This window comes from Papaver somniferum, chromosome 7 (genome assembly GCF_003573695.1).
Source record: "Papaver somniferum cultivar HN1 chromosome 7, ASM357369v1, whole genome shotgun sequence".
In the NCBI taxonomy this organism is placed as follows: Eukaryota; Viridiplantae; Streptophyta; class Magnoliopsida; order Ranunculales; family Papaveraceae; genus Papaver; species Papaver somniferum.
The window spans coordinates 134,475,967-134,482,896 of NC_039364.1; positions in this window are offsets into that span (position 1 = coordinate 134,475,967).

Genomic DNA, 6,930 nt, shown 5'->3' on the forward strand with positions numbered 1-6,930 from the left:
AGGTTTTTTCTTATAAAACGAGTTTTGTTTCTTGTAAAACAATTAAACACAAAAAAGGAATTTTTCCAGAAATAAAACTCTTAAATAAATTATTTATCAAGTTAAAAACTTGCAAAACATAATTTCAAGTAGACAGGACTTGGTGCTTGGTACACGCGCATGGGCATGGGTCGAAACATGGGTCAGGATGGAAGTAAAACGCCGCACGAAAATAAAAGCAAGAAGATGAAGAAAAGACCTAGAGATGGTCGCTGCTTGTGTGTTTTGAAAAGATATTTTCGAGTTGTATTTATAGGAAAATTAACTTTCAAATCAAGTTAGGTTTAGGTTTTTTCTTATAAAACGAGTTTTGTTTCTTGTAAAACAATTAAACACAAAAAAGGAATTTTTCCATAAATAAAACTCTTAAATAAATTATTTATCAAGTTAAAAACTTGCAAAAAATAATTTCAGGTAGACACGGACTTGGTGCTTGGTACACGCGCATGGGTCGAAACATGTATTTTTCGAGTTGTATCTATAGGAAAATTAACTTGCAAATCAAGTTAGGTTTAGGTTTTTTCTTATAAAACGAGTTTTGTTTCTTGTAAAACAATTAAACACAAAAAAGGAATTTTTCCATAAATAAAACTCTTAAATAAATTATTTATCAAGTTAAAAACTTGCAAAAATAATTTCAAGTAGACACGGACTTGGTGCTTGGTACACGCGCATGGGCATGGGTCGAAACATGGGCCGGGATGGAAGTAAAACACCACACGGAAATAAAAGCAAGAAGATGAAGAAAAGACCTAGAGATGGTCGCTGCTTGTGTGTTTTGAAAAGAGATTTTCGAGTTGTATTTATAGGAAAATTAACTTGCAAATCAAGTTAGGTTTAGGTTTTTTCTTATAAAACGAGTTTTGTTTCTTGTAAAACAATTAACCACAAAAAAAAGGGATTTTTCCATAAATAAAACTCTTAAATAAATTATTTATCAAGTTAAAAACTTGCAAAAAATAATTTCAAGTAGACACGGACTTGGTGCTTGGTACACGCGCATGGGCATGGGTCGAAACATGTATTTTTCGCCCCATCCGCTCCACCCACATTGTTTTAGAACATATCCATGAGAACATGGTAATATAGTGGATCACCTCTTTAGTTTTCCACAGTGTGGGACTAAAGGTTCCATTTCATTCACTCAAAAATGAGTGAGTATCCTTAGACCCTTAGGTCATGAGATCAAACCACACCAAGACCAAAAAATCATTTATTAAATAACTCATTTTCTCCAACACCACGATCCAAAGTTGTCCACCTCCATTGTAGTGGGGACGTTTGCTCAATACAAGTTACCCACTCTTAAACTCAGCAACGGGGATGGAAGTAAAACGCCGCACGAAAATAAAAGCAAGAAGATGAAGAAAAGTATACCTAGAGATGGTCGCTGCTTGTGTGTTTTGAAAAGAGATTTTCGAGTTGTATTTATAGGAAAATTAACTTGCAAATCAAGTTAGGTTTAGGTTTTTTCTTATAAAACGAGTTTTGTTTCTTGTAAAATAATTAAACACAGAAAAGGAATTTTTCCATAAATAAAACTCTTAAATAAATTATTTATCAAGTTAAAAACTTGCAAAAAATAATTTCAAGTAGACACGGACTTGGTGCTTGGTACACGCGCATGGGGATGGGTCGAAACATGGTTCGGGATGGAAGTAAAACGCCGCACGAAAATAAAAGCAAGAAGATGAAGAAAAGACCTAGAGATGGTCGCTGCTTGTGTGTTTTGAAAAGAGATTTTCGAGTTGTATTTATAGAAAAATTAACTTGCAAATCAAGTTAGGTTTAGGTTTTTTCTTATAAAACGAGTTTTGTTTCTTGTAAAACAATTAAACACAAAAAAGGAATTTTCCATAAATAAAACTCTTAAATAAATTATTTATCAAGTTAAAAACTTGCAAAAAATAATTTCAAGTAGACACGGACTTGGTGCTTGGTACACGCGCATGGGCATGGGTCGAAACATGGGTCGGGATGGAAGTAAAACGCTGCACGAAAATAAAAGCAAGAAGATGAAGAAAAGACCTAGAGATGGTCGCTGCTTGTGTGTTTTGAAAAGAGATTTTCGAGTTGTATTTATAGGAAAATTAACTTGCAAATCAAGTTAGGTTTAGGTTTTTTCTTATAAAACGAGTTTTGTTTCTTGTAAAACAATTAAACACAGAAAAGGAATTTTTCCATAAATAAAACTCTTAAATAAATTATTTATCAAGTTAAAAACTTGCAAAAAATAATTTCAAGTAGACACGGACTTGGTGCTTGGTACACGCGCATGGGCATGGGTCGAAACATGGTTCGGGATGGAAGTAAAACGCCGCACGAAAATAAAAGCAAGAAGATGAAGAAAAGACCTAGAGATGGTCGCTGCTTGTGTGTTTTGAAAAGAGATTTTCGAGTTGTATTTATAGAAAAATTAACTTGCAAATCAAGTTAGGTTTAGGTTTTTTCTTATAAAACGAGTTTTGTTTCTTGTAAAACAATTAAACACAAAAAAGGAATTTTTCCATAAATAAAACTCTTAAATAAATTATTTATCAAGTTAAAAACTTGCAAAAAATAATTTCAAGTAGACACGGACTTGGTGCTTGGTACACGCGCATGGGCATGGGTCGAAATATATATTTTGAAAAGAGATTTTCGAGTTGTATTTATAGGAAAATTAACTTGCAAATCAAGTTAGGTTTAGGTTTTTTCTTATAAAACGAGTTTTGTTTCTTGTAAAACAATTAAACACAAAAAAGGAATTTTTCCATAAATAAAACTCTTAAATAAATTATTTATCAAGTTAAAAACTTGCAAAAAAATAATTTCAAGTAGACACGGACCTGGTGCTTGCTACACGCGCATGGGCATGGGTCGAAACATGTATTTTGAAAAGAGAATTTCGAGTTGTATTTATAGGAAAATTAACTTGCAAATCAAGTTAGGTTTAGGTTTTTTCTTATAAAACGAGTTTTGTTTCTTGTAAAAGAATTAAACACAAAAAAGGAATTTTTCCATAAATAAAACTCTTAAATAAATTATTTATCAAGTTAAAAACTTGCAAAAAATAATTTCAAGTAGACACGGACTTGGTGCTTGGTACACGCGCATGGGCATGGGTCGAAACATGGGTCGGGATGGAAGTAAAATGCCGCACGAAAATAAAAGCAAGAAGATGAAGAAAAGACCTAGAGATGGTCGCTGCTTGTGTGTTTTGAAAAGAGATTTTCGAGTTGTATTTATAGGAAAATTAACTTGCAAATCAAGTTAGGTTTAGGTTTTTTCTTATAAAACGAGTTTTGTTTCTTGTAAAACAGTTAAACACAAAAAAGAAATTTTTCCATAAATAAAACTCTTAAATAAATTATTTATCAAGTTAAAAACTTGCAAAAAATAATTTAAAGTAGACACGGAATTGGTGCTCGGTACACGCGCATGGGCATGGGTCGAAACATGTATTACAAGTTACCCACTCTTAAACTCAGCAACGGGGATGGAAGTAAAACGCCGCACGAAAATTAAAGCAAGAAGATGAAGAAAAGACCTAGAGATGGTCGCTGCTTGTGTGTTTTGAAAAGAGATTTTCGAGTTGTATTTATAGGAAAATTAACTTGCAAATCAAGTTAGGTTTAGGTTTTTTCTTATAAAACGAGTTTTGTTTCTTGTAAAACAGTTAAACACAAAAAAAGAATTTTCCATAAATAAAACTCTTAAATAAATTATTTATCAAGTTAAAAACTTGCAAAAAATAATTTCAAGTAGACACGGAATTGGTGCTTGGTACACGCGCATGGGCATGGGTCGAAACATGTATTACAAGTTACCCACTCTTAAACTCAGCAACAGGGATGGAAGTAAAACACCGCACGAAAATAAAAGCAAGAAGATGAAGAAAAGACCTAGAGATGGTCGCTGCTTGTGTGTTTTGAAAAGAGATTTTCGAGTTGTATTTATAGGAAAATTAACTTGCAAATCAAGTTAGGTTTAGGTTTTTTCTTATAAAACGAGTTTTGTTTCTTGTAAAACAGTTAAACACAAAAAAAGAATTTTTCCATAAATAAAACTCTTAAATAAATTATTTATCAAGTTAAAAACTTGCAAAAAATAATTTCAAGTAGACATGGAATTGGTGCTTGGTACACGCGCATGGGCATGGGTTGAAACATGTATTACAAGTTACCCACTCTTAAACTCAGAAACGGGGATGGAAGTAAAACGCCGCACGAAAACAAAAGCAAGAAGATGAAGAAAAGACCTAGAGATGGTCGCTGCTTGTGTGTTTTGAAAAGAGATTTTCGAGTTGTATTTATAGGAAAATTAACTTGCAAATCAAGTTAGGTTTAGGTTTTTTCTTATAAAACGAGTTTTGTTTCTTGTAAAACAATTAAACACAAAAAAGGAATTTTTCCATAAATAAAACTCTTAAATAAATTATTTATCAAGTTAAAAACTTGCAAAAAATAATTTCAAGTAGACACGGACTTGGTGCTTGGTACACGCGCATGGGGATGGGTCGAAACATGGGTCGGGATGGAAGTAAAACGCCGCACGAAAATAAAAGCAAGAAGATGAAGAAAAGACCTAGAGATGGTCGCTGCTTGTGTGTTTTGAAAAGAGATTTTCGAGTTGTATTTATAGGAAAATTAACTTGCAAATCAAGTTAGGTTTAGGTTTTTTCTTATAAAACGATTTTTGTTTCTTGTAAAACAATTAAACACAGAAAATGAATTTTTCCATAAATAAAACTCTTAAATAAATTATTTATCAAGTTAAAAACTTGCAAAAAATAATTTCAAGTAGACACGGACTTGGTGCTTGGTACACGCGCATGGGCATGGGTCGAAACATGGGTCGGGATGGAAGTAAAACGCCGCACGAAAATAAAAGCAAGAAGATGAAGAAAAGACCTAGAGATGGTCGCTGCTTGTGTGTTTTGAAAAGAGATTTTCGAGTTGTATTTATAGAAAAATTAACTTGCAAATCAAGTTAGGTTTAGTTTTTTTTCTTATAAAACGAGTTTTGTTTCTTGTAAAACAATTAAACACAGAAAAGGAATTTTCCATAAATAAAACTCTTAAATAAATTATTTATCAAGTTAAAAACTTGCAAAAAATAATTTCAAGTAGACACGGACTTGGTGCTTGGTACACGCGCATGGGCATGGGTCGAAACATGGGTCGGGATGGAAGTAAAACGCCGCACGAAAATAAAAGCAAGAAGATGAAGAAAAGACCTAGAGATGGTCGCTGCTTGTGTGTTTTGAAAAGATATTTTCGAGTTGTATTTATAGGAAAATTAACTTTCAAATCAAGTTAGGTTTAGGTTTTTTCTTATAAAACGAGTTTTGTTTCTTGTAAAACAATTAAACACAAAAAAGGAATTTTTCCATAAATAAAACTCTTAAATAAATTATTTATCAAGTTAAAAGCTTGCAAAACATAATTTCAAGTAGACACGGACTTGGTGCTTAGTACACTCGCATGGGCATGGGTCGAAATATGGGTCGGGATGGAAGTAAAACGCCGCACGAAAATAAAAGCAAGAAGATGAAGAAAAGACCTAGAGATGGTCGTTGCTTGTGTGTTTTGAAAAGAGATTTTAGAGTTGTATTTATAGGAAAATTAACTTGCAAATCAAGTTAGGTTTAGGTTTTTTCTTATAAAACGAGTTTTGTTTCTTGTAAAACAATTAAACACAAAAAATGAATTTTTCCATAAATAAAACTCTTAAATAAATTATTTATCAAGTTAAAAACTTGCAATACATAATTTCAAGTAGACACGGACTTGGTGCTTGGTACACGCGCATGGGCATGGGTCGAAACATGGGTCGGGATGGAAGTAAAACGCCGCACGAAAATAAAGGCAAGAAGATGAAGAAAAGACCTAGAGATGGTCGATGCTTGTGTGTTTTGATTAGAGATTTTCGAGTTGTATTTATAGGAAAATTAACTTACAAATCAAGTTAGGTTTAGGTTTTTTCTTATAAAACGAGTTTTGTTTCTTGTAAAACAATTAAACACAAAAAAGGAATTTTTCCACAAATAAAACTCTTAAATAAATTATTTATCAAGTTAAAAACTTGCAAAACATAATTTCAAGTAGACACGGACTTGGTGCTTGGTACATGCGCATGGGCATGGGTCGGGATGGAAGTAAAACACCGCACGAAAACAAAAGCAAGAAGATGAAGAAAAGACCTAGAGATGGTCGCTGCTTTTGTGTTTTGAAAAGATATTTTCGAGTTTTATTTATAGGAAAATTAACTTGCAAATCAAGTTAGGCTTAGGTTTTTTCTGATAAAACGAGTTTTGTTGCTTGTAAAACAATTAAACACAAAAAAGGAATTTTTCAATAAATAAAACTCTTAAATAAATTATTTATCAAGTTAAAAATTTGCAAAACATAATTTCAAGTAGACACGGACTTGGTGCTTGGTACACGCGCATGAGCATGGGTCGAAACATGGGTCGGGATGGAAGTAAAACGCTGCACGAAAACAAAAGCAAGAAGATGAAGAAAAGACCTAGAGATGGTCGCTGCTTGTGTGTTTTGAAAAGAAATTTTCGAGTTGTATTTATAGGAAAATTAACTTGCAAATCAAGTTAGGTTTAGGTTTTTTCTTATGAAACGAGTTTTGTTTCTTGTAAAACAATTAAACACAAAAAAGGAATTTTTCCATAAATAAAACTCTTAAATAAATTATTTATCAAGTTAAAAACTTGCAAAAATAATTTCAAGTAGACACGGACTTGGTGCTTGGTACACGCGCATGGGCATGGGTCGAAACATGGGTCGGGATGGAAGTAAAACACCACACGGAAATAAAAGCAAGAAGATGAAGAAAAGACCTAGAGATGGTCGCTGCTTGTGTGTTTTGAAAAGAGATTTTCGAGTTGTATTTATA